This window comes from Rhincodon typus, chromosome 3, assembly GCF_021869965.1.
Source record: "Rhincodon typus isolate 14 chromosome 3, sRhiTyp1.1, whole genome shotgun sequence".
Classification (NCBI taxonomy): domain Eukaryota; kingdom Metazoa; phylum Chordata; class Chondrichthyes; order Orectolobiformes; family Rhincodontidae; genus Rhincodon; species Rhincodon typus.
Genome location: NC_063334.1, coordinates 20,658,656 through 20,686,496, shown reverse-complemented (window position 1 = coordinate 20,686,496; position 27,841 = coordinate 20,658,656). Strand labels below are relative to the sequence as shown.

General features: G+C 39.5%; 1 protein-coding gene across 6 annotated transcripts in view; it reads left to right on the top strand.

Moving 5' to 3' along the window:
* adgrl3.1 (adhesion G protein-coupled receptor L3.1) overlaps positions 1-27,841 on the top strand; it is a 607,182-nt gene that overhangs the window by 137,448 nt on the left and 441,893 nt on the right. The gene's annotated exons all lie outside the window — the stretch shown is intronic.

The following is a 27,841-nucleotide window of genomic DNA, read 5'->3' as shown; positions in this document are numbered from 1 at the left end:
TTCTGAAGAAGGGCCTAGGCCCGAAATGTCAGCTTTCCTGCTCCTCTGATGCTGCTTGGCCTGCTGTGTTCATCCAGCTCTACACCTTATTATCTCATGTATCTCCAGATCTGGTTTCACCAAATCGCTGCACATTTCATTCATTGTGCAATAATTGACAATGTTCTATTTGCTTTCATAATCGTTATCTGTACCTGCATGCTAACCTCTTGTGTTTCATGAATCAAGCCCCTTGGATCTCTCTGTTCTACAAATTTCTGCAATCTCTCTCAATCAGCTAAATTTTTGCCTCAGTTGACATATCTTTTGCAGCTTTGCCAGCAGCCATCAATACATAATGGACAAAATGTGCAAAGTATAGTTGGTTATTGAACAAGAGATCGATTTCCCCCTAAGATTTTCAAGAAGTGATTTGAAAATTTCCTTTTTAGAAAATTGGAGAAAATATGTTCAGCCATATTTCCTCAACTGTGCTTTAGGTATTGGTCCCATTAAGTTGGCATGCGCCTTAAACTGAGTGGAATGATTATTGCAGGCACAGCATCTAAAGTATTCCAGTAAACATATATAATGCAGTAAATGGATTTGAAGTTTTCAATCAAGTCTTTGCATTATACGTCTTGTACTGTTTAATATTCAAGTGTCCCCTCATATGCTACAATAATACTATACAGGATTTACTAGAGAAGCAATTCAAATCTAGACTTTTGTATGACCCTGCTGCATATTTTTGCTTCCAAAAGACCAATCTGATCTTCTTATGTTGACTTACGTCTATTCCTCAGCAATCATTTTGACACATAATATAGTAGCAACGGAGTAGTTTGGTACTTCAAAATCCTTTTTGTTCCTCAGGTTCTTCTTTGGGTCTCAATCATTTTCAACCTTCTTTAGGAGTGGTCGGGGAAGGTGGGAATTAAAAGATTTTGGTTTTTTTTGAGTTTTCAATAGGCATAAACATTTCTTCTGTATGATTTAAGGCAAATTGCTTGGCATCGCTTTCTGTTCAGGTCCCAGAATTTTTGTGTGTCATCTTTGGGAATGGTAATGTATTGTGATCTGAAATCCCCATACAATGACAATAATGGAGAAACAGCTTGGTCCAATCAGTTTGGATGAGATATAAAATTGAATTTTTGGTCACTTGTGATTGACCTGAAGTGCCTATTTGCTGCAATGACTATTTTGATTGATTCTTAAATTTTTTTTTAATTATGTCATGGGATGACCTGTTTGATTGATCACATTCTTCGTGTCTCAATATGAGATTGTTTTGTTAAACGAAAACCATTGCACCAAGCTGTTTTTAAATTATAAGGTACTGATATCTTATGCAAAATATTGAGAAACTGATGAGCTTTTTTGAGCAGATTTCTTTCTTTCTTTGTCCCTTTGGAGTAAGTAAGTTATGATTTTGATTTTCTTTTGGCCACTGAGGCACTATTGTCTTCAACAAAGAATTCAGTGTACTCTGGTCATCAATTTTTCATGTAAATCAGTGGAAATTCTTTCTATAAATGTCTGCCTTTGAATTAGACTTCAGATTCCACTGGGTATGATACAAACTTTTTAAAATTTTTGTCATAAATAAGAAATGAATTAACTGAACTTTTAATAAATAAGGGTCTGAGAGAGGCAGTGCCTCTGGAATAAGCATTGCTTATTCATAGAACAGGATATGATGGTTGCTTTTTTCCGAGAATAAGATATGTGGCACTTTGTAGCAGAATGAATGAGATGTGGAGGGAAATTTATGACACCATCTTACATTCTCCTCTTCCAAGCTGCTCATTGCAATTGCTTTTATTTTGGCAGGATAATGGGCTAAACAGGCTCTCCATGTCCACGGTCAACAGGATTCAAGTCAGTGCCAACATCTATGCACTTCCCTTGCTAATACACCTATCTGATATTTATTGGGACTCCTGTATTTAACAGAAATCTTGAATGTGATGTTGCTACAGCTTGAGGCAAAGTAGATTTTACTCATCTGCTGACCAACAGCTTTCCATCATTTCTATAGGTTTGGTGAACTTAAAAAGTAGTTTTCTCTTTTCTCTTTGTCCCAGCTCATTGCCTGTTCCATTGCTAATATTGGCAATGAAATTAGGTATACCTCTGCAACTCACTATTCTTACCATGCTCTCTCACTCACTGCATGACTAAGGAAATGGGATACCTCATGCAGTGATATGGGAAGTGGAGTGTCGAAAGTAGGTGCTACCTGGTCTGGAAAAGGCAGTGACTGAGGCATGGAGGGAGTGAATAGAACAAGAAAGGAGGCCACAAAATTTATTCATGTATCGATGTATTCCTGCTCCTTTTTGCTTGCTTCATCACCACTTTTGTCATTTTATCACTGTCTTTTTACCTTATCACAGATGGTTTATTCTATCCTCTCCTCCATCTCTTTTCCAGCCTTGGAACTTGCTTGAAGCGCCAGGAACCCAGGTTCAATTCTAGCCTCGGGTGACTGTCTGTGTGGAGTTTGCTCATTGTCCCTCTGTCTGCGTGGGTTTCCTCCGGGTGCCTCGGTTTTCTCCCACAGTCCAAAGATATGCAAGTTAGTTGGGTTGGACATCCTAAGTTGCCCAAAGTGTCCAGGGATGTGTAGGTTAGGTAGATTAACCATGGGAAATGCAGATTACAGGGGTAGGGTAGGGGGATAAGTCTGAATGGGATGCTGTTTGGAGAGTCGGGGTGGACTTGTTGGGCTGACTGGCCTGTTTCCACACTGCAGGGATCCTGTGATTCTATGAAGAGTTGACATACATATTTTGTTTTTATTTGTTCATGGGATGCAAGCATCCTGGATTTATTGTCCAAACCTAGTTGTTGTTGAGGTGGTGGTTGGAGTGATCCACTTGCTTAAAGTGCTGCAGTTCACTGTGTTTAACCACATGCGCAGTGCAGCTAAAGAGTTCATGCATTTTGACCCAGTACTCCGCTACTTGAAATGATAAACTCCTGCTTGTCAATAGCAAGCTGATTGGGTTGGGAAGGAGGAAAATTACTTTTGTGTTGGCTTAGCATTAGGCATTAAGTCCAGCATCCCAATCAGAGGGAATTTTCATCCCAAAAAGACAATCTTTTCACATAAGTGGCAATAAAGATGGAGCACTTTTTATCTATCTTTGTGGAGGTCTGCTCACTTCTTGTTTTCAGCTCCTTAATAGCATGTTATATTGTCACCTGTAGGCAAGCTGGTTGATAACTTACACAGTTGTAGCATTTCATATTCAACTATACCATTTTGGGTTTAGCTGTTTACAGTACTTTGCCTATTGGCATCATCAATTACAGCTTCTGACATTCTGTTGCTATGATCAGAATGCCATCTGATGGAATCGGGGGTTGCAATTGGAATTCTGTCTTTAGCAATGAAGGACTGAATTTCAAGATAGCTGTATGAGCTGTCTGCACAAACTGTTCCCTGAAAGCACCGCAGCTTCCCAGGAAAAGGAACATTTACTTGGTATGCACTTGTTAAAAGAACTGTTGTATGATGTAGGTCTAATTGGAAAGGATTGCTAATTCCAAAATACTTTAATGTGCAGCACCATCTGCTGCCTCCAGAGAATGCATGAGACATGTGACCATAACCTGGTGGGTCCATATTCAAGCTTGGCTACGCCCTCATAAAGGCTACTTCCATTGAAGCAAAATTGCAGTGCAGCTGTAACCTTCAAGAAGACTCACTTCCCAGTTCGGGGTCACAGGCTTTGTGATTTGAGATGAGGAGGAGTCTGGGGCATGATTTTGCAGTGGAAATGTCTCGAAGCCTCTTTGTTCATTGTTATTCGGCATGAGAGTGTGTTGGCACGTAGATGATCTCCACTGAAAGTTATGCACAGTTTACATGGGAATCTCATTAACTGCCTGACATCAGAAATTGTTGGTTTAATTTGTAATAGTGTCATGTGTTTTAGACCATTTTGAATGTGTTTATTTCCTCTCCGTTGAGTTTCAGACACTGATGTAGCAAAGGAAGAATGTGCAGGTGTCATTCATTGTTATAGATTAACTCCTGGAGATGGTAGAAAGCAACTGTTGTTTTGTTCTTCAGATTCCTTTTTGGCTAATTGTTATTTTTATGGGACACTGCTTCAGGGAGATGCCTTTGTGATGGAACTTCCCTGAAGAGAGTATCGGTTAAGAGCACAGCCTGTACTTTCGAGAATACATACCTCACCTCAACACCAACTGAACTGACTCTGCAAATGAGCGTCTTGCCCTGTCTCTCTTCCTTTGGAGTGGCTTGTTTATAGATCATAGCTGCATAATGAAGCCAATGCTATTGTGTCTTTTGCACATCTATACTAGCAAATTATTTCAAATCGTTGTAGTTCAGGAATGTTAGGTAAGTTACATTATTACCATCTGAGGTCATTTTCTCATTGATTTTATCCAGCGTTGAATTGAACTGAATTTGATGGTTTTCTAATTATGGGTCCTTTTTCCAAGTTGGATATTACATGTTACATAAGCATCAATGTAGTGATCATGTCAAAAGAGATATATATTCATACTCTTGTCTGACCCATTTGAAGACGATCAACCATTAGTGAAATACTCCCCTCTTGTCTGCATTAAGCAGAAATTCACAGAAATATTCCATAACCATTTGGTGGTTCATACCAGAACTGAGGGGGAATCCTTAAAGGAGGAATATTTTGAAAAGCTGGAACATCGCAAATGTGCTGAAGGCTATCATTTAAATTGAGGTTTTATTTTTGTAGTGTGACATCATTCACATGCTGTGAGCGTTTCATTTCCTGATGTCTTCCATTCCCAGGGCCTTTCCTGCAGAGTACTTTCTGTACTAAAATCAATACCCAGTGCACCAACAAAAAGTTAAGAACTGAGTAAAGATCGTACTGTGTATGTAGCCATGCACGAACCAATGTAATTCTGAACATTGTGACATCTGGTTTGTTGAAAGGATTTAGCTTGGTAGACTAAATAAATGGCATTTAGCTATCCTCTGAAAGTTGGCTTAATATCAAGTTTGTTTCACTCTTGCTATGATAATTCAGGTAGCTTTCCTACCTCTCCTGATCACGTTTTCCTTTTTGGTGTACCTTTTTTTGAAAAAAAAGTGCTATTTCCTTATTGTCTACAGAAAGAACTGACTTTTGATCTAGCTGTTCTTTCTAACTATTGCCTCCATCTTTAATATTCCATTTTTCCTCAATGTTTGAGTACTCCATCTCTCAGCTCTGTGCCCACCTGTCTCGCAATTTCCTGTTAGTCCATCTCTCAGCTTCAAGAATAACATCTTGTATAAGCTTTTGATGTAACAAACATGTTTCACTGAAGCATTATTGAAGAAGGTCTCTACTATGTCAGGCATTAACAGGCCAAATGAGCACAAGCTTGGTCAAAAAAGCAGGTATTAAGAAAGTTTAAAGGAGGAAGGTAAGATGTAAGGAAGGCCTAGGCAACAGAAAACTGGTCCACAAGTAGCAAGGGGATTAAAATTAGAAACACTCAAAAGCCCAGAAATGGCTGAATGCAGGTAGCTCAGATGATCTTGAGACAGGAGAAGTTTGCACAAGTAGGGACATATCAGGTCATGGAGGGGTTCACTTCTGAAATGGTTAAACTGAAGTCATGAATTGTTTGAGTAATCTAACTATGTTGTTGTCCCTTTCATCCTCTCGGTATTGGTTGAACACTGCTAACAATTCTGATCTCCATCGGCACTTTCCTCAGTTGGCCATCACCTGCTCTTGTTGGACAATGGCTACTAAATTGCAGCAATGTTTTGTTGTTCCTCTCAACACTCCATTTTGGGAATTCTGCCAAAACTTTATTGTTTTGTTTATGGCTATGTCCTGTCTGTTTGACATCAGTAATGAGTGTCTTTCGTGAACTCACGATGTTCCTCAGCCTAAAAAGTAATATGAAATACAACACTTAATTTGCACAGCTTAAGTTTTGCAAACGGCATGATAATGTCTGCATAAATTAACTTTATGGTGTTGATTGAGGTGTTGATATTAGCCAGAATAGTATCCATGTAAATGCTGGTGACAACGAGCTCTGTGTGTTCATCATCTTTCTCCCCTCCAAAAGCACCTGTATGCTTTTGGACAAGTCATAACTATCTTTTTATTGAACTCTGATCAAGGTTTTCACCACCACTCTTTTGAGACTATTCTTGACCATGCCCATTTCCTCGGGGACATCAGAAACTTTTTTCAATGTGATTACATAGATAATTAGAAGTAGACAGCATAAGAAATAGGAACAGGAGGCCATTCAGCACCTCAGGCCTGCTCCGCCAATCAATAAGATCATGACTGATCCGACATTCCTCACATTCACTTTCCTTCATTTTCCCTGTAACCCTTGATTCCCTGTCTGATCAAAGATCTATCTATCTCAGCCTAAGTATACACAAGGACTGTGCACTCATAGCTGTCTGTGGCAGAGAGTTCCAAAGACTCTTACCCTGTGAAAGAAGAAGTTCCTCCTCGTCTCAGCCTTAAGTAGGCACCCCTTAATTCTGATGCCCCCTGGTCTTAGACTCTCCAGTGAAATGAAACTTCCTCTCAACATTTACCCTGTTAAGCCCCTTAAGAATCCTATATGTTTCAATGAGATCACCTTTCATTCTTCTAAACTCCAGTGAGTAGAATCCCAACCTGTTTACCTTTGTTCATTAGAATACCCCACCATGGAAAAACAGTGGAAATGTGAGGAGCGTGAAGAGAAATTCAGATACCTGTCCTGGCTGGAAGATATCGATGCAGACACACCAATGAGACACCCATACCAGGGATCATCCTTCTCTGAACTGTGTCCAATGAAATGATGCCTTTCCTTAAATAAAGGGACTAAAGCTGGTCACTGTACCCTATGTGCGGTTTCAGCAGCACATTATGCAGCTACAAAGGACTTCCCTGCTCTTATACTCCAACTCTCTTGAAATAGAGGTCAATATTCCATGAGTCAATTAGCTGATCTTTCAAAATAAATTGTTCTTGGACCTGCACAACACTGCCAAGGGATGTATTTGTTACTGCTTTATTGAACAACTACATCTCCTGCTATGATGGTTCTCTGTTAGTGATTTTAGGTAAGGAATTTCGTGATCCGAAACTAACCACTATGATCGAACAGTACTACATGCCCAGATCATGGTGGTTTGTAATTTGGAGATGATGTTGTTCAAATTGGTGCTGTTTTCCCTCTTGGAGGTCACAGGGGAGAAAAGTGCGGTTAAAATAAACTTGGTGAGTTGCTAATGTAGAAAATGTAGATTGCAGTCATGGATTGCCTGTAGAAGGATTGTGTTTCAGAGGGAGAGGAATCCAGTGGACTGCTCTTTGCTGTGTGAAAAATAATTTTGTGTTGCTGCAGCAAAAGGTGAGTGTTCCAAAGTGTACTTAAGTGAACCTTGAAGCTGGAAAGCCATTTTAGGGCTGAAAATGACTCTTTCACCGTGAGGTATCCAACCTCTGCTCTGATATTAGGCCATTATAATGAAATGACCTGTCCAATTAGTGTTTTGGTTAATGTTGTCCTCCCTCTTCCACTAGAACATGATGCTGGAGGATTTGGTGATGGCAGTGCTGTTGAAGGTCACTGGTAATGGTTATATCTTTTCCTATTGAATATATAGATTGTTTGCCTCTTAGCTTGAGCTGGAAACATCCTTTGGAGAACCATGAGGAACTCCTGTAATAACCTCTTTGAGATTCATAACTTGTGTCCTCTCAATTACCAAGGCTGACATTCTTTTAACACAATAAAATTTTCTACCTCCATCCAGAGGATGCTTTATTTACAAATCATTCCATAGCTTTGTCCTACTTTTTGGTAGCCATTTGTTCCTTTGGTTGAAACTGATTATTCTTTCATATCTGGAGTAATATATTACTTACTCATCCAGCTTGTGCATCGATTGGCAGAAGTGCCTGTTTTCTAGAATTATTTATTCTACTTTCTAAAGCATTTTCAAAAGCAACCACTTCAATAATGCCTTTAGTCCTTTGAATAATCTCCATTCTTGTAGTATTCTTTCTTTGTGACATTCATTGATGCTTTGCTATGTTCAAAAGGTCATATCCTTTGCTTTTATCTTTGTTATAATGTTGATACTTGCCTGATTTCTAGTGTGCTGGACCTGATGACATTCCCTGTAGAAGTATGTAGAAATATGTATGTTCTATTTTACACTTGTTTTCCTTTATCTCCAGCATACTTGCAGTGCGAATGGGTTTCATAAAAGCATCACAACAGAAAATAGGAGTAGGAATAAGCTATTCGGCCTCTCAAGGCTGCTGTGCCATTCGGTGTGATCATGACTGATCACCCATTTTAATATCCTGTCCCCGCTTTCTCCTCAAGCTCTAAAAAGTATATCTAACTCCTGGTTGAAAACATTCAATATTTTGGTCTCACCAATTTCTGTGTAAAAGAATTCCACAGGCTCTGGGTGAAGAAATTTCTTCTCATCTCAGTCCTTAAGGGCCTACTCTGTTTCCTTAGACTATGACCTCTGGTTCTAGACTCCCCGGTCATCAGGAGCATCCTTTCTGTGTTTACCCTAGCTAGGCCTGTTAGAATTTCAGACGTTGCTATGAGACCCATGTCATTCTTCTAAACTTCCATGAATGTAGTCCTCATTGGAGGAAATTCAGTGGACAAGATGATATTCTGGATCAATACTGTGAGGCACCAACTAGAGAACAAAGCATCCTCGATTGGGTATCGTGTGATGAAAAAGGAATAATTGACAATCTAGCTGTGTCAGACCGTTGGGTAAGAGTAACCATAATAACATATACATCGAGTGTCTCTTCATACATCAGTCCTGCCATCCTAGAAATCTGCATGGTAAATCTTGTTTACACTCCGTCCATAGCCAGAACTTCCTTTCTCAGATATGAAGACCAAAACTGCACATAATACTCCTCCTGTGGTCTCAGTAAGGCCCTGTTCTACTGCAGCAAGGCATCCTGGCTCCGTATTCAAATGTTTTTGCTTTGAAGGCCAACATATCATTTGCCTTCTTCATACCTTTCTCACCTGCATGTTTATTTTCAGTGACTGGTGTAAGGGCACCCAGGTCATGTTGCACCCATCCACTCTGCCCACTTTCTCAATATATCGCCATTCAGATACTAATCTGCCTTCCTGTTTTTTTGCTGTCAAATAGATGACCTTACATTTATCCAAATGGTACTTCATCTACAGTACATTTGCCCACTCAGTCAAATTGTTCAAATCACACTGAAGCATCTCTGTATCCCCCTCACAGTTTACTCTCCCTCCCAGCTTAGTATCGCTTGAAAACTTGATGGTGTGACATTTAGTTCCCTCAGCTAAATCCTTAATTTATATTGTGCGTGGCTGGGATCCAAGCACTGATCCCTGTGGTACACCTGGTCACTTGTTACCTACTCTTTGTGTCATGTTTGCCAATCAGTTCTCCATCCATGTCAGTGCACTATCCTCAGAAACAAATAAATCACTCTCCATCTTAATGAAGAATTCTATATTATTATGGTTACTCTTCCCCGAGGGTCTGACACAGCTAGATTGTCAATTATTCCTTTCTTATTACACGATACCCAATCGAGGATGCTCTGTTCTCTATTTGGTGCCTCACTGTATTCATCCAGAAAATCATCTTGTACACTGAACATAGAACATAGAACATTACAGCGCAGTACAGGCCCTTCGGCCCTCGATGTTGCGCCGACCTGTGAAACCAATCTGAAGCCCATCTAACCTAAACTATTCCATTATCATCCATATGTTTAGCCAATGACCATTTAAATGCCCTTAAAGTGGGCGAGTCTACTATTTTTGCAGGGAGGGCATTCCACGCCCTTACTACTCTCTGAGTAAAGAATTTCCTCCTGTGAGATATTGTTACTGATTTTATTTGCTAAAGTATGTATGCAGATTAAGATTGCCTGTAAATGGAGCTGCATATTTATTGCCTGCACCTCTAATTTTCTGTTTAATGCTTTCCCCAACATTACACTATAGTTTGGAGATCTATACACAACTCTTATTACCATTTTCTGTTCATTAGTGCTTTTAAGCTCTATCCATACAGATCCCATTTCACCGGAGCTAATATTCCTTCCTTACTGTTGCATTAATGTCCTCTTTAACTAGCAATGCTACCCACTTTCTTCTCCTGTTTGTCTGCCCTGAATTCCCCTGGATTTTTAGTTCCTGGTCACCCTGAATCCATGTTTTTGTAAACCCTACTGGATCATTTCCATTTTTGTCTATTTGTATTACTAATTCATCCACTTTATTGCAAATGCTCCATGCATGAAGACGTAAGACCTTAAAGCTTGACTTTTTAATATTCTTATTCCCATCTGCATTATTTTGCACTGTTGCCCTGATTGATTCTTAACTCTTAAGTTCTTGACGAACACTTTTTTTATTTCCCATTCTTCCTTTTATTTTTGCCTTTGTTCCCCTTTCTTCTGTCCTCCTGTATAGGTCTCCATCCCAATGCTATTTTAGATTACAATAAAACAAAGAACTGCGGAAGCTAGAGATATGAAACAAAAACAGAAATTGCTGGTGAAACTCAGCAGGTCTGGCAGCATCGGTGGAAGGAAAGCAGAGTTAATGTTTCGAGTCCAGTGACTCTTTTTCAGATCGGATAGCAGCTCGGAAAAAAACCGGTATTTATATTGAAGGTGAGGTTAAAGACATGATTGGAGGGAAGAGGGATTTGTGGAGGATGTTAAGGAGAAGTGAGTGGATAGGTGGAGATGAAACCCAGAGAAAGAGAGATCTAAAAGGGGTAGGCAAACACGGGGATTATGGATGGCAGGCCAGGATAGAGGAAAAACTGATCAGGAGAACTAAGGGTAGCAGGGAATCCTCCCCAAAATCCATAAACGTGACTGTCTGAGCAGACCCATTATTTCTAACCTGCTAATTTTTGCCAGCAATTTCTGTTTTTATTTTAGATTAAACCCAACCTTTCAAATGGGAGGTAGAGCTGTTTCACCATCCGTATGCTCTCAACTTAGTTTCTTTTCCCTGTTGTCATTGCAATTTTTTTTATATTTGAGGGAAATTAGAGAAACTGTGCCTATCAATAGTGTCCTTTGTAAGTTCTGCTGCCTTGTTTGCTGTGAGACTGGTGGAGTAGGGGTGATGAGAAATTTTATTGAACGAGATGAAAAAGGCAGAGAGGTTTGGAGGACCAGAAAGGAGAAAATGGAAAGGGGAAAGAATAAACTACTCTTTTGTGAAATGTCTGAAGGACCATATAAGTGATGGGTCCTGCAGGTACTCACTAGTGTTGACTAGGAAAGGTTTCCACTTTGCCTTTCATTAATCTTTTCTTTTTGTAAGGACATCTGAGGAAAGTAAAATTAGGAAATATGTCTGTGTTTGCTTTCTGTAGCTTTCTCTAACTAAACGACACAGCTGTTCTTCAGCTTGACTTGCCTGCTTGGAAATTGTGTTGAGCCATTAAACTCTTCTAGCGGTTGCAACTGAAAGTTGTTATAAGGAATACACAGTTGAGTTTTACTTCCACAGTCCATTTATAAAGTGTTGTCAAAAAATGAGTGAAACAATGTCTAAGACATTCATGTGGGGAAGGGATTGCTTTTAGTAAGGTGCCAAAGAATTCCAAAGATATAAATGCATTTTTTTTTTTGTTTAGGATAGGTGGTGGGAATGGGAAGATAAAAGTTTTAAAGATTCACAGAGTGAAAAGTGGGCAGTGACTACTGACTGGATAATTGGCTTCTGACAAAGTAGAAAAATTAGCAAGAGAGCAGAAATACAAAAGGGAGAGTGGGTGGTTCAGTTTGGACAGATTGCTCAGTCTGAATGAGATGGAGCCATGCAGAATTATATATAAAAAACTTAAAAGAATTTTTTGCCTTTGATAAAAGTTACAATCTGGAAGTGCGGGCGTGTCAAGCCCTTTTAGCCTGACTTGTTGTTTAACCTCCATATGAGATGCATTCGCTCTCCCTTTTTATTTACTTTTCATTAAAATGTTAAATGCACCCTGCTGCCATCACCAACATCAGTAGAGCTTTCTACAGTACAGCAAATCACAGCGTAAAATAAAGACCTGAAGAATTTGGCTTGTTGTACATTCTAAACCTCTTGCACGTTAATCTTCTTGCTGTGTTCCCTTGCTCAGCGCAGGGTCATTTTGTTTTTTTTCCCCTATTTCAGTTTTCCTTTGCTAAAAAGGGGGCTAGAAGCGAAATCTCTGCTGGTGGGAGGTGAAAGCAGAGTTCTAGTTTTTAGCGTTTATTGAAAGGGACATACAGGCAATTGAACAGTATTGCACTGTTGCAGAAGTTGGCTGTGGAGATTTCAGTTTTCTTGTTGTTTCTCTGGGAGTTGACTCTATGGATCTAATTTTATCTCTGCAGATATGAGTGGGGTTTGAGTAAGTTAAAATAATGCCAATACACTTACGTATGATATTCCTAAAATCTAACAATTCTACGGTGGATGAAAAATCTTTTAAAAATTACAACTTTGGTAAAAGGTTCATTACATTGTATCTGCTTACTCCTGAGACTACTTTGTTTCTGCAGTTTATCAGTGAAAATGCATTTTCAAAAATTTGTTTAATTTAAATGTGGAAAGTCATACTTAATTATGTCATTTTCTTTTCTGCTTGTGATTAAACCTGTCAGTGATATAGACCTCTATGTTTTGTCCAAGAGTTCAGTTGTTGACTGGGACTTCAGAACAGACATTTAGTAAGTAAAACCAAAAGAACTGTGGATGCTTTAAATCAAAAACAAAAACAGAAGTTGTTAGAAAAGCTGAGTAGGCCTGGCAGCATCTGTAAAGAGAAATCAGAGTTAATGTTTCGGGTCTGAGGAAGGGTCACCGGACCTGAAACATTAACTCTGATTTCTCTTCACAGATGCTTCCAGACCTGCTGAGCTTTTCCAGCAATGTCTGTTTTTGTTTCAGACATTTAGTAAGGCTGAGCTCCCAGAACAGAACCTCATTAAATGAAGACGTCAGTCTGAAGTGAAGCTTTCAGCATATTTCCTTTTGTTTCGTGAGCTCTTCTCTAGAAATTCTTCATTCTGAAAGTCCACTCTTGTGCTATAAGCCATGGCTGGTTTGCCAAGTCGTGATTTGTATTTTGCAAATATCAGCAGTGATCACTTTTGGTGGGGAGCGGGGGTGTCAATTGTCTGCAAGGAATAAAATGACGTAGCAGAGGTCAAGATATTTTTCCACCCTACGGCTATCCTTAAAGTTTCTTTGAGGACTGCTTTTTTTTTATTTTTGGGAGCAACTTATTGGCTTCTACGGGCTTCTTTCTCATTGTCCCTAATTCCTTTATTAGGTGATGCAGCCATGTTGTGTTAATGTAGCACAATATATGCTGAGATAGTGTTGGTCAAATATTGATACATGATTAGTTCATTTATTTTAGTTGAATTGATTCAAAGATGTATATTGGCCAGGGCACTGAGAGAAGTTTCTGATTTTTACTTGAATAAGTAGGAGGGTTTTGGTTCAACATCTCATCTGATAAACAGGTTCTGGGATGCTGAGCTCTCTGTGTTACCCTGAAGGAGCAGCCAAGATTATGTGTTCATGTCGCTGGAATGAATTTTGAATACACAATCTTCTCATTCAGAATCAAAAATAGAATAGTTGAGTGTATTCTCCTGAGACTATTGTTCACAACTGAAGTTGTAAGGAAAGCAAACATTCGTTGAGAAGATTGAAATAAGATGTAGAAAACATTGTGTATAAGATGTAAGGAATTAGTATTTTAAACATAAGCAAAATTAAGTTCAAACTTGAAAACTTAATGCTCGAGATAACCCTCAAGCACAACTTATCTCATCTCTTAGCCAGGCACTCTGCACGCTTTGGTCAAAATAATTTCCGACTTTATGAATCCTCATTTTAGAATCGATTTCAACTTCCATCTGATACCCACATTTTAAAATTGTCTTTGGACTTCCATTCCTTATTTATCTGAGGTTACCGATTACTTCATTCTACTCTAATCACCCCTCTGATTTTGGGTTGGATTTTTCAAGGAATCTGGGAGATTCCAAGGAGGAGTAAAAATGGCCACTAGTGTCCATTTCTGGGAATCCTGACCGTGTTTCTGGGGCTTATAATGTTTTAAGGGTGCATGCTGGTTTGTGTTGTGCATTGGCATCCTGCACTTGTAACCTAACTGTTTCTATAACAGTGACAAGCATGGCCTGTTACTCTGCAACTTTAATTTGAGGTGCCTCAGAGTTGTCACGAACATCTAGATAAGGAACTGCGAATGTTAGCAAGAAAGCCTGATTGTGACTCCTTGCTGGACATGTTGGCAGCGATTGGAGCTCAGGCCCTAGGTCACTGACAGAGCCATGATGTTACTGTGAGCACTGGTAGTTAGGCCTTGTGCATATGTTGGTCCTTTCCCATGTGTAGGGATGTCTTATCTGATTTGTCACCCTTGCCAATTATGTTTGTGTGAATATTTTTGAGGGTGAATTCACCCATCGCCCCATGTGTATTGAGCCCTGCGAAGTACTATTGTAATCTTTTGCAAATCACTTCATGCTTCCTGTGACTTATTGTTTAAGTTATGAGGATTTTGACCATTTGAAAAGCATTGAGGGATACTTGTTCTTCACTTGAATGCAAATATTTCACTTTTTTTGCCAAGAGCTATAAAACGTCTTGTAGATAAATAGCTACAAAAATAAATTACTTGAAAAGGCCTCTCTTCCTGCATTGCCTATGGATCAATGGCTGGAAAATTCAAAAATCTAGCTGAAGAAATTAGCAACAGCATCTGTTTAGCAATGCCAACCATTCCGTGTTTTACATGGCTGTTGCAAAGGTTATGAATTACGTTGCCCCTGTGAAACAAAACCAATTTAAATATTCTGTCACTTTGTAGTATTTAGCAACAATCTCTGATGCTGGGTGAATTCAAAATTTAAAACACCGTAAAAAAAAGTGTTGCATAAATCCATCAACATCTTAAATGTTGAACACAAGAAATATTCCAAGAATGAGAGAGATGGCATAACTGATGAGTGACAGGTTGTTAGTGAATTATAGCCACCTCTGAGAATTAAGATGTGTGTAATAGTTTGTCTCTAGAAGGATGAGCTCAGGGTTTATTAGTGGTTTACTTTGTACCCCGGGTCTCTTTCTCTGCAAATCCTTCATTCTACCTGATCCCTACCCAGTTTAACATGCAGTTGCCAAATCTGGTGATTTTCCTAAGTCTTATCAGCAAATTTTTGATTTGAATTTTGCATTATGACAAACAGAAGTGTCAGAGTGGAGAAAAATGCAACTACATAATACTGGCTAAATTCTCATTAAAATTTTCATTGCCTGACCAATATTTTGAATGTTGATTCGCAACTTGAACTGTTGATGGATGTCAATCTGTCATTGGTTCTGCCAGCTCTAGCTGGATGTGTTCCTGAAGGTGTCTTCTTATGAACCCACTCCTCCAACGTCACTGCCAACTCAACCAGGCTTTTTCTCAGCCTCTTGTTTTCAAGAACAAAATATCACAAATGAACAAAATTTGGTTCAAAGGAAATCAAAGGAGTTACTGTATTTTTAAATATTTAGACGTTTGATTTTCCCCAGTTGTTCGTAGAGTAACAGAATTGTACAGCGCCGGAACAGACCCTTGGGTCCAACTCGTCCATGCTGGCCAGGTTCATAGCATTGTGCTAGAGATTATCCTTTATTTCCAGGAAACTAGAGGAGAATTCTGGCAGTATGAAGACTGATCAGTTGATGACAATAAGTGTGGCTTAAATTTACGTGGGAAATTAAGAATATGACTGGCACTTAAATGATTTTGGCACAAATGTGTTTTACTTTCTCTCCCCATTAATCTGCTTTTGAAATAGTACGTTAAAAGAGGCAGACTCGTTCTACTGAATTGGACCTCTTTTTGGGTGTGATTCTGCTTAAACAATTAGTTTTCATTCCAGTTTACAGATTGTTTCAAAGTTTTCCTCACCTGAAAGTGAAGATTTTTGGAGAGTGATTCCCTAAATTGTGTTTTTTTTTCCCTCAGTCTACTGAGAAATCATAGGCTGTTGAGCAGACATCAGTTAAGTTTAAGCAAATGGAAGGTCTGTGCCACAACGAGGCCTAATTTATCTTGCCCCCACTGTTGTAGAGAGCTGAGTCATGACTTCATTCTTCCAATGAACGGGAGAAGGTTTACACTATTTTAACGGTCTGAATTTCAGGCTGCCAGAGAGGAAGATCATTTGCTCATTTCTGTTTGAGCTACTTGTACCAGGAAAGTGAACCAAGTGGAGATAGTACATTTAAAACTTGTTTGAAAGCTGCATTGCAAGTCCAGTGATGAAGTCATATCTTAGATAACTTTGTTTTCTCTTCATTTCAATTGCTATGAGGTATTCAGTTTGTGTTCTGTGTCCCTCAGATAACACTATCTGCTTGTTATATTTGCGCATATTTTTCTCTTCTCTTTGTATTCATAAATGCCTGCCAGGTTTGGTAGGAGTGTTGTTACAGGAGTGGCAGGCCACTTTATGAGCGTTACAGATAATTTGAACTTTTGAAAAATCGCTGCTTAAAGAATGTGGTAATTGTGAAAATGGATGATTAGCAGACTTGAAAAATATTCAGTTTAATTTGCTGCTTCAAGTTGGATGTAAAATTGGCCTTTAGAAGAGGTGGACCAAAAGGTTGTACAAAATCCATGAACTCATCCATGTTTTTAATTTTGAAAATACTATCTTTTTCTGTGACAGCTGTTGTGGTGTATGAGATTTGGCACACCAAGGGCAGTTTAACCGTTAGCATTGTCATTAAAAAAAAGGGTGAGAGGGCAGTTCAGTTGCAGGCCATAGTGCAGTTCATGCATCACAATTTTCTGGAATGCAAGGTCAGGGGCATGCATGGTTATGGAGTGAAACCTTCACCTCCATGACTTGTGTCATCAGCAAACACACAACCACTACAGCAAATCCACAATAGTGTGATTTATGGCTCTGTGAAATAATGTACGTGTTATGTGTGCATGATTTTAATGAAATCTTTGTGTAAATGCAGTTGACAGTCAGAAATCAGGATTGATTTCCCTTTTTATACACAATGCAGATACTCTTCCCTGATTATTTTGGCAGCGAGTACTTTTTATTCAAGCTGTCTATTCCATTGTAAAAAAAAATTATTGTGCACTTTCTATTAAATGATGAATCTCTTGATGAAGCGCAGAATATAAAACTAATTTACTTTTGCTTTTGGAGAATACCTCAGCTACCACAGTCAGTCAGTTATTCACACTGTTTCAGTGACTTCATATAACAGAAACCTGTTCTTGGTAATGCCATTCTTGCTTTCTGCCTTTCAATTTCAGGCCACATCTGACCTCCCTGAATGAAAGTGGCAGGTAGGCTGAGTGGGTGGTTCTGCAGTTGCTTCTTTCATGTGTGCTGTCCCAGTCCAGTGTCCAGATCCTATCGTGAAGGTCACCGGAACCAGTTTATAAAATGAGGTTCTGTGTCAAATCAATGACTTTTTGCTTTTCAACAGCAAAGAGGACCCCCAACCCTGTGAAGCATGAATGTAGGCAGTCCAGCGTATTCAGCTGTGATCACATTCAGAGTGTCTGATTAATTGGGGTGGTGTGGAACTGAACAGTCTCCTTAATTGCACTCAGAAAAGAACTGAGGTGTTGGAATCAGGATTTAAGATGCCAAAATGGCAGAATTTCATTTGTTAGCAGCAAACATCTGTGAGGAAGGAAAACCCAGAATTTGCCATGCAGCAATCACGCAGGTTGTAAAGCTTCTAAAGACAGAAGACACCTTCTATGACTGATTTGTGACTGTCATTGTCCAAAGTTTGTCCTCTAAAGCAAAGTTGACGCCAAGGATAGTTTGTTCGGAAACAATAGCAAATGTCGTACAAAGGACAATGTTGATGAAACTCTTCAGGTAAAATTTCAAAAGCAGCTTGGACTTATATGACTGCTTAGAGGAGATTGGAAGTAAAAGGAGGAGCGCTAAATGGATTACCTAAGCTCTTTGTAGCAGTTTGTTTGTGTGGAATTGTGCCTTGTACATATGTTTGACTCCAGTAATTTAAAATTTCTGTGCTCGTGTGAATCATGATGTTTGAAGTAAAGCCCCGCCATCCATTGAATAACAAATGAGTGGATAGAAGTTAGCATCATATTATTCTGCACCCACATTCACCATGACGTTCTTTAATAATGCTCTTGCAAAGCTACTTTAGAGTTAAGCCTAAAGTGGATGAATGGACATGGAAGTTCCTGTTGATGAATACTGTTGAAATATATTTCTTAATTGAGGTAGTTTAGTAGAGACTAAATTCTGCATTTACTAAGCAAAACATCTGACAGGTTGATATAATGGGTGTGGATCGACATTTAAGAATTTCATTTTTGAATGAATAGCTCCAGCAATGTTGTGGTGGCTGCTGCATTTATTGATAGAAGCCCTAAAATTTTAGGGATTTTTTTTTATTCCATAATTATTCATATCTTGTTTGTGCTATTAAATTTGTTTGTTTTTTCAGAAAATTCAGCTGTTTTAGGTTCTGCCATGCTGCCTGTAATGGACAGAAACATTATCCAGTAACCATTTGCCTGACTATACTGAATTAAAAGAATGTTTCGGTCCCATTGGTACTGAGTTAATGTACGAGGATATAGTGTTGCAACAACCATATCTGTGCAGCTTAGCTGTACACATGGTACAGTTTTCAATCTGTTCTATATTCCATGTTTGATTTAAGGAGCCACTTGAAGAATGCTTGCTTTATAAATAATGAGATTATGTTTAATGCAAGTGGTGGAGCTTGTCTATAAACTGATCAGTTTAAAGATACCATAGCTGCTTATTTGTGAGATAAAACTGTGTATTTGCCCTCAGTCCTTCAGATGCCAAAACAAAATTTAATATTTTCTTTAAGGTCAGCATTTCTGTTTCTGTAATAATACTAGTGAAATTTAAACTGCGCGGTTATGTCAAGCCTAGTTTTGTATTTTGGCGAGATTAGTTGTCCAACTCACCTTTGCAGTGAATTTCTCCAAATAGGTTAAGGTGCAAGAGAAAAAAGAGATTGTTATCATGCTGGAAAATAGAAATAAAAATAAATGTACTGAAAATACATAGGAAAATTTTATAAACAAAAAAATTAACATATAAAAGGTGTATTAGAAACTAAAAAAGAGGCTTTCCTCTATCTAATTCCCCTTTTGTCTTCCCCATTCATTTCTGCCCAATTGTGACAACGGACTGGATTTAATACTGCCCCACAAGTGGGCCTGACAGTGAGAATCATAGAATCCCAACAGTGTAGAAGCAGACCATTCGGCCCATTGAGTCCGTACCGTCCCTTTTTGAAGATCATCTCACCCAGACACACCCCATACCTGTAACCCTGCATTTCCCATGGCTAATCCACCTAGCCTGCACATCCCTGGACACTATGGACAACTTAGCATGGCCAATTCACCTAACCTGCACATCTTTGGACTCCTGGAGGAAATCCACGGAGACCCGGGGAGAATGTGCAAACTCCACACAGACAGTCACCCAAGGGTTGAATCAAAACTGGATCCTTGCCGCTGTGAGGCAGCAGTGCTAACCACTGAATCACCATTCTGCCCTTGTTAAATTTGGTGGGCTATGTGTCACTTATTTGCATGTATACCAGTGATGACTGTGCTCTCAGGTGGCCCCTCTGCCAGTTGACCAATTGAGGCCTTTAAGTGGGCAATAAGTGAGCATCTAAGGGCCTCTCTGTCATTGAGCAGCATTGAATCAGTGGTTGGGAAGGCTTACAATCACCAATCTGCACAGCCCAGTATGGAATGGGTGGGGGGTACTGGTCTCTCCTGGGCCCACTGATTGACTCCCCCTCATTCTCACTTAAATCCTCACTCTCTCCTTCCCTAAATGTCCAGGATAATTCAGCCTTTTTTGTTCTTTTGCTGTTTAAACTTTGTATTCTGTCCCCTCAATCTTGCCATATTTTTCTATTTGAGTAATCAGATCCAGAGATTAATTTACTCCTATCCCTCTGTGTCTGGTGCTCATGGTATGGTTTGACACATTTATATATTTGAGGTGGAAATTTCCTCTGTTATAAACGTAGAGAGGTGACAGATTGGCCACACTGCTTCCCTCCTTGGCATGTCCCAATCAAGACACCCAAATATTAAATCTTGAACGCTATTGCCAGGTACAATAAAGTATTGGCCACTTCACAATGAACATCTGTTCACTCCTGAGATGTGGATACTGCTGGTGAGACGAGCATGTATTTTTCATCTCTTAATTTCCTTGAGCGTGTGCTGCAGAACACTGACTGTATATTACCACAGTCTTTAAGCTGTAGGCAGTAGGCACACTCACAGTGCTGATCAGGAGGTGTTTCCAAGGTTTTGATCTTGGCAGGATGAAGTAACATTGCTATATTTCCAAATCAGGATGGTTTCTGCCTTGGAAGAAAACTGGTAAGCAGTGATGTTCCCATTCTCCTTCTGCCCTTGTTCTTGTCGGTAGGAAAGGTTCAGGAATTGAAACAAGTTATCGAAGAGGTTTTGGTGCGTTGCTGCAATACGTCATGTGGATGGTGAGCATGGCAACCATGGTGAAAGTGCTGGTGGAGAAAGTGCACGTTTTTCATGATTGGTGGGTTGCCAGTCAAACAGACTGCTTTGTCCTGGGAGACGTTGAATGTTATTCGAGCTACGCTCATCCAGACAACTGAATAATATTCCACTATCATCCTGACATGCCTTTTAACTGATAAATGTCTGGAGTCAGGAGATGAATGCTCACCATAGAACCCCCAGTCTCTAAACTGTTTTTGTCGGCAAGGTATTTATTTGCCAGTTCAGCTGGATTTCAGATCAATGATGAACTGTAGGATGTCAAGTGTGTGGCATTCAGTGTTGTTTATTTGTCTGTTTGTTCATTCATGGGATTGTTGGTTGCTAAGCCAGCATTCATTGCCTATCCTTAATTGCCCAGATTGCTGTTGAGTCAACCACATCACTTTGGGTGTGGAGTCAAATGTAGGCCAGGATGGGTAAGGACAGCAGCTTCCTTCCCGAAAGGACATCAGTGAACTCTGTTGGTTTTTCCCCAACAAATGTCAGTAGTTTCATGGTCATCATTCGACTCTTAATTCCAGATATTTTTATTATTGATTTTAAAATTTCACCATTTGCCATGGCGGGATTTCAACCTGGGTCCCCAGCATATTACCTGAGTCTCTCGAATAATAGTTTAGTGATCATACTGCTAGGCCTTTGCCTCCCCGTGCTAATGCTGTTGAATGTGACATGGGAAATGCTAATATGATATCTTGCTTGAAATGTTTATTGCCCGGCACTTAAGTGACAAATGATTTTTATCCTGTATCTCAGCTCGAGCCTGAAAGTTATCTAGGTCTTGCTGCATGTGGGCATTTATACTTCATGTTTGAGGAGTTGTGAATTGAACTGAACACTTTAAATCATCAGTGAATATCACTGTTTTTGATGGAAGGAATGTCAATAATGAAGGACCTAGGACTGCTGCAGTGATATCCTGGGACTGAGATGACTGACCTCTAACAACAACAGCCATCTCCCTTCCGGCTAGATATGACTCCAACCAGTGGAAATCCCTCCCTCCCTACCACCTCTCCCCGATTCTCATTCACTTCATTTTGTGTTGGTTTTACTTCTGCTTGATGCCGTACTTGGTAAAAAGCTGCTTCGATATTCATGCCAATCACTCATACCTCCAGAATTCAGCTTTTATTTTTGCCCACATTTGGATCAAGGTTATAATGAAGTCTAGAGCTGAATGATCCTGCTGAGTAAGTCCAATTGTTGACATTAATTTTACTGGTGGCTATAGTTCATTTTCAGAAACTGCACTTGTCAAGGAAATGTGAAGAAAAATGCTGTCTTAATGTTGTTTTGATATTTGCACACTCTTGCCACATCTATCCGCTGGTCTCAAAAAGTAACTCTATCACATAGTCCACAATAATTTACACTACTGTATGAAGCTGGTTGATGTCTTGCACTTAGCAGAAGCTTTACAACTATGTGTGCATTGGGACAACTTTGTCAATTCCTCCAGCTGTGCAATGTTGTGCATGAATATTTACAGTCAGAGTATGGCTGGAAAGGCTATTGATATTCTGATGTGAGATACAGCATGGGAACAAAATCTATTTCCTTGAAATTTCTATACACAATTGAACATTGTTTTAATCATGTCCAATACTTTACTTGGTACATGATGTTGAACTGGATTCAGTGGAACTATTTGTCATTGGGAACAGATAGGTAATTCAAATCCACTAATTAATTTTACTGTATTTCTAATTTCAATTTTGTTTTGATTTTATTTCGTGCATACACTCAAGTAACCTTGATTAGCTGATCTTCAATTGTGCAGGCAGAATGTGGGGCGGGCGGTGGCAGGGAGGTGGTGGAGGGGGACAGAGAATGGGGAGGAGAAAACAACAGAATTAATTAATTTTAAATGTGAAGCCCTGGTGTTCTGAAATGCTCTTAACATAATTGAAATTTTTTTTAAGGTTATTCAGTTGATGGGAATTGTCTCATTTCAAGTGATTGCTCCATAGAACTGTGAATTGCCACTAGTCTGCAGTGGATACGAAAGAAATGGAAAATGATCACTAGTAGAGTGCAGTATTGGAAATTAACTTGCAATTAATATTGCCCTGGTCCTTACATGAGGAATATTTGAAAGGTCATTACTGATGAAGAGAAATAGTAGTTGCAATTGTGATCTGTATTACTTACGCACCAGAAGAATATGTGGTCTGCTACATTTATACAAGTCAAGAAGGGAAATATTTATAACAGTGCAACAATGATGGTATTTCAGTCTTTTATAGAGTTAATTGAAGGCAATAAATCAATTTTATTCATTGGGTAAAATTGTCATGTGGAACTAAAGTATCTTGATGATAGTGGAAAAGTGTCCACTGCAGGAAAGGCATTGAGCTTTCTAATGGACGATTTTCTTTGTTTATTTGGTGATAATTCAAGTGCTTTCGAAATGTTCCACAGAGGCAGGTAATTAAAGCTCTGTGCATGGAGTGATGTTGCAGACATAGGTTAATTTTAGTAGGAACACATGGCTGCCTAATATCATTTAGAAAAATGTGACAAGAATGCCTGTAGAGCTGGTGAATATTTACTGTGTTCATGACACTTGCGCAATGGCACAGGTCCTCGTGATGGTTGACATGGGCTTGATTAATACGAGCCAGAGGAGTTCATGCTACACTGTGGCAATAACAGATTGTTAAAGGAGATGATGTTGATGGTCAAAAGGTGGAATACTAACTACCTGAAGCAACACTTTAGGTTGTGTTTTCTTTTCTAATCCGTCCTTCTGATTGACATGAATAAGAATATGTGAATATTTCGAGTCCATTCTGTTGCTTTTGAAAACCTATTTTCTGACCTAGTTTCTGCCATAACTCTCATAATGGAAATGATAGGGGATGAGTGAATATCATGCTGTGTGGGTGAAGTACACTTCTATTGTGTTTTTGCGTTTTATTATCTCCCAGTTTGTACTTTCTTAAAGATGTTGGGGCAAGCAGCAATGAGTTGACAAAAAGCTTAATTAACTTCAGACCTTTGCTTTTGAAATTAAGTGTGACGGTGGTGATGGGAAGTTGGCATCTCCCAGCTTTGGAGGGAATTGAAAGTCAAAGACTGCTTTTGCATATATAGTGCATTTATTATGATCTCAGAAATGTGCTTCCCAACCAAAGACATACTTTTTGAAATGTAGTCATTGTACTTGTACAAGAAATGTTGGAGTCCATTTGCTCAGAGCAAGGACTTGAACAGCAATGAGTGAAGACCGAATTTGAATCAGTGACATTGAACTGAAAAGCAAGTGTTGAGGTCACTGGGAGAAAGTCCCTGTGCTCTTTGTCACCTTTTACATTCACCTGGGAGGGGTCAGAAGAGAACATCTCATCCAAAAGACTCTATCTCTGGCAATGCAACACCTCCCCCATTCACTTTTCACAACCTCTTGCTGCTGTCATGGACCTCTTCTGAGCACCTCCACTCTCTCTTCTCCAGCTTCCCCTGGCCAGCGTCTTCATGCTCCTTCACAGTTTAACCATCGGAATCTAGGAATCAGCATGTTAAATTAATGTCACGCTGCATCTATGGTCAGGATACCATTCTTGAGATGTAGAGTCCAGAGCCCCTCTAAGTGCTTCTGTGTAGTCTAATCTAGGTTTTGTAAATCTACGGCATAATTTACACTTAATTTTACTGAATTTCTTTTGATATCAAGCTAGAATTCCACTGGCCTTCTCGGTTATTTTCTGCACCTTTTTCATGACATTCTTGTGATTGATGTCCATAGAACTCCTGAGTGTCATTCTAGCTTTTCATCATCTCAAAAGTACTTTCTTATATGTTTTAGGACCCTAGTGGATGATTCACATTTACCTACTCTGGGGCAGATCAGGTTAATTCAGTTAGTATTAAGATTTTGGTAATTTCATGCTTTGATCTTCTAATATTGCGTATCTTTTCCTCAATGGGCAAATTTGATGCATGACTTAATATCAGATCATGCATGTAATAATTAAATTCCATGTATAATAAAGGTTCCCACACAGATCATTGGACTTCATTAATTACATCTTTTCAGGTTTCCTTTTCTTTCTTCCCAATTATCCTTGTCTGTGTCTCCTCTCACTCATTCAAATTCCTAACTAGGTCAGTGACTGGCTTTCAGTTCCATGCGCTGCAGCTTTAGCTGACATGGTCTTGTGAGGCCCTTTATAAAATGCCATCTTAAAAGTAATGTTAGAAAACATTCAAGTCCACTGCTTAAGTTACCTCTTCATCTGACAGACTTGAGTGATATTTTTTTTTCTAGTCCATTATAGGGGAGGTGATGGCCTAGTAGTAGTATTGCAGGACTGTTAATCCAGAGACCCAGATAATGTTCTGGAGACCCGGGTTCGAATCCTGCCATGGCAGATCGTGGAATTTGAATTCAATAAGTATCTGGAGTTAAGAGTCTAATGACAACCATGAACCCATTGCCGATTGTCGGGGAAAAAAAAAACCCATCTGGTTCACTAATGTCCTTTAGGGAAAGAAACTGCCATCCTTACCTGATCTGGCCTACATGTGACTCCAGACCCACGCAATGTGGTTGATTCTTAACTCAATTAGGGATAGGTAATAAATGCTGCCTAACCAGCGACGTCCTCGTCCTGTGATTGAATAAAGGACAGAATACTGCTAGACTTAAACTGATTACTTAGTTCAGGGGAATCTGGTGAGAGGGGAGGTGCTGTCTTGGTTTTGTGTTGAGAAAGAAATGGTCTGAGAGAAAGTGAGAGAGACAAAAAGACCTGAAAGTCCCAAAATATCAGGCAGTTCTAGTGTTCCCCGCTCAATTTCCACCTTGTCAAATCCCCTCAGAATCATATAAGATCACCTGTCTTTCTCAGTTTTTGAACTCCACGGGTCACCCATTCAATCTTTCCTTCAAAGGATAAACCCTTCAGCCAAGAGTAAGTTGAGCAAACGTTCTCTGAACCACTCCTAACTCATCAAGGGGAGGGGATGCCTCAGTGGTTGCCACACTGTTAATCCAGAGACCCAAGTAATGTTCTGGAATATGGGGTTGAATCCTGCCACGGCAGATGGTGGGATTTGAATTCAACAAAAAAAATGGAAATAAGAGTCTAATGGTGACCATCAAACCATTGTCGATTGTCAGGAAAAAAAAAACACCTGGTTCACTAATATCCTTTTATGGAAGGAAACATGGTGTCCTTATCTGGTCTAGCCTATATGTGACTCCAGACCCACAGCAATGTGGTTGCCCCTAAGGATGGGCAATAAGTGTTGACCCAGCCAATGATGCCCACGTCTGTGGATGAATTAAAGAAAGATCAGCTATGCCATTTTCTATATAAGGAGACCAAAACTGTCAATGCATTTTAAACGCAGTCTTGCCAAGGCCCTGCACGTTAGTGGGTGTAACTGTAGTGAGGGAAATAGATTTGATTCTTTGCAGCTAAGAGTGAGAATTCTGAAATGTCTGGTGCCATCACCTTAGGGCTGAAGAGAAATTGCAATGAGAAGGAAAAGGTCCATTTGCATGCCACTGACATTGGTACCGCTAGGAAAGAGGTTTTGTTGAGGAAGTTTGAGCTGATAGGGGTTACATTATAATAAAAGCAGAACCACAAAAAGGATAATCTCTGGATTACTAATTTTGGGACAAGGTAAACAACATGATTAAAGCTATAACTCAGATTGCTGTTGGAGAAATTCAAATTCAGGGATCACTGCCATAAGTATGGGGAAAGAAGGTGCTATAACATGGGTGCACATTCACTTGAACCCCACTGGGTCCAGTGCTCTGGCTAGAACCATAGAAGCCCTACAGTGTGGAAACAGGCCCTTTGGCCCAACAAGTCCACACTGACCCTCGGAGCATCCCACCCAGATCCATCCACCTATAACCCACCTAATCTACACCTCCCTGAACATGATGGGATATTCAGTTCATAGAATAGATTTCTGACAGTTTGTCAGACCGGTACATTCAGGAACAGTGTATTTTAGACTTCGGTAATATATGATGTGATCAGATTTACACATGATCTCGCAGTAAAGGATTCTTGGGGGAGGCAATGGCCTAGTAGTATTATCGCTGGACTGTTAATCCAGAGATCCAGATAATGTTCTGGGGACCCGGGTTCAAATCCTACCACTGCAGATGGTGGAATTTGAATTCAATAAAATATCTGGAATTAAGAATCTAATGATGACCATGAATCCATTGCCGATTGTTGGAAAACCCCATCTGGTTCACTAATCCCCTTTTAGGGGAGGAAACTGCCATCCTTACCTGGTCTGGCCTACATGGTACTCCAGACCCGCAGCGATGTGGTTGACTCTTAACTGCCCACTGGGCAATTAGGGATGGGCAATAAATGCTGCCTAGCCAGCAACGTTCTCATCCTGTTCGTGAATAAAGATCTCACTGTAAAAAGAAAAGTCGTCAAGACAAGAGTGAACAAAACAAATAGATTTTTCTATTCCATTTGAGAGTGAGAAACCTGTTTCTGAAACTAGAGTCTGTAACTTAAATAGTGGAAATAATAAAAACAATTGACTGCAGTATACTGAGAAAATAGGTCAGTAGATAGTAGGAAAGCAATGGCAGATACTTCATCCTTCTCAGTGGAACACACCATCATTGGTTGTCATGAAAAATCTATGACTACACTTGGAGAAGTTAAGAACAAAAAAAGAAATAGCTGGAGGAACTCATCAGGTCTGGCAGCATCTGTGGAGAGAAGTTCTCCAGAAAGGTTACTGGATCTGAAATGTTGGCTCTGCTTTCTCTCCACAGATGCTGCCAAACCTGCTGAGTTTCTCTAGCTATTTCTGTTGTTGGTTCAGATTTCCAGAATCCACATTTTGTTCTTTTTAGAAGAAGATAAGGATGGTATTAAATTTTAATTTACTTTAGGTCAGAAGATGGACAACATTTTAGAGATCAGCAGATGTTGATTTTAAAAAAAGGTGAAAAGAATAGAATATGATGGCAAATGAGAAAGAAATATAAAAATGTACAAGTATGTGGAAAGGAAGTGAGCTTTGGTCTCATAGAAGATGAGTCTAGGGCATTAAGAATTGGAATGTGGAAAGGGCAGGAGCTTGGAATAATTTTTTTTTTTTTTTTAAAATCTATCTTCACAGTAGAAGACACAGAAGGTTTCCCAACAATAGCGGAAAATCAAGAGGTAAAAG